A 423-nucleotide genomic window follows, 5' to 3' on the forward strand; every position below is an offset into this window, starting at 1 on the left:
ACCCCACGGCTCCCCCCCCCCTCCCCCGCCAGCCCCTGGCTCTGGCGAGCGGCTGTGGCTGAGCCCCTGCTCGGGGCTGACTCCCAGCACCACGGCTGGTCCACGACCCCCGTCCCCTCTGGGGACCCTGGGAAGTGGCCAAGGTGCCAATAAACCCCCAGCAGGGCCAGGCAGCAATCGCCCACCGTGAGTCGCCCCTCCTGTCATCAGCCCTCGCCACGGGGCAATAGCCGCCCAGCTCACGTACACCAGACCTCAGGGCCCTGTCTGGCAGGGGTGGCCCCCGCGAAGGGGAAGGGACGCCTGGAGCACCCCCGGGCTGGGCTAGGACCAGCCAGGGCTCCTGATCTCCGCTTTCCCACCCCACGGAGCCCCCAGGAAATCCTCCCACCCGCAGAGCGGGTGCCCTGGCTGCAGAAGGAA

This window comes from Egretta garzetta, unplaced genomic scaffold (genome assembly GCF_000687185.1).
Source record: "Egretta garzetta isolate BGI_Z169 unplaced genomic scaffold, ASM68718v1 scaffold849, whole genome shotgun sequence".
In the NCBI taxonomy this organism is placed as follows: Eukaryota; Metazoa; Chordata; class Aves; order Pelecaniformes; family Ardeidae; genus Egretta; species Egretta garzetta.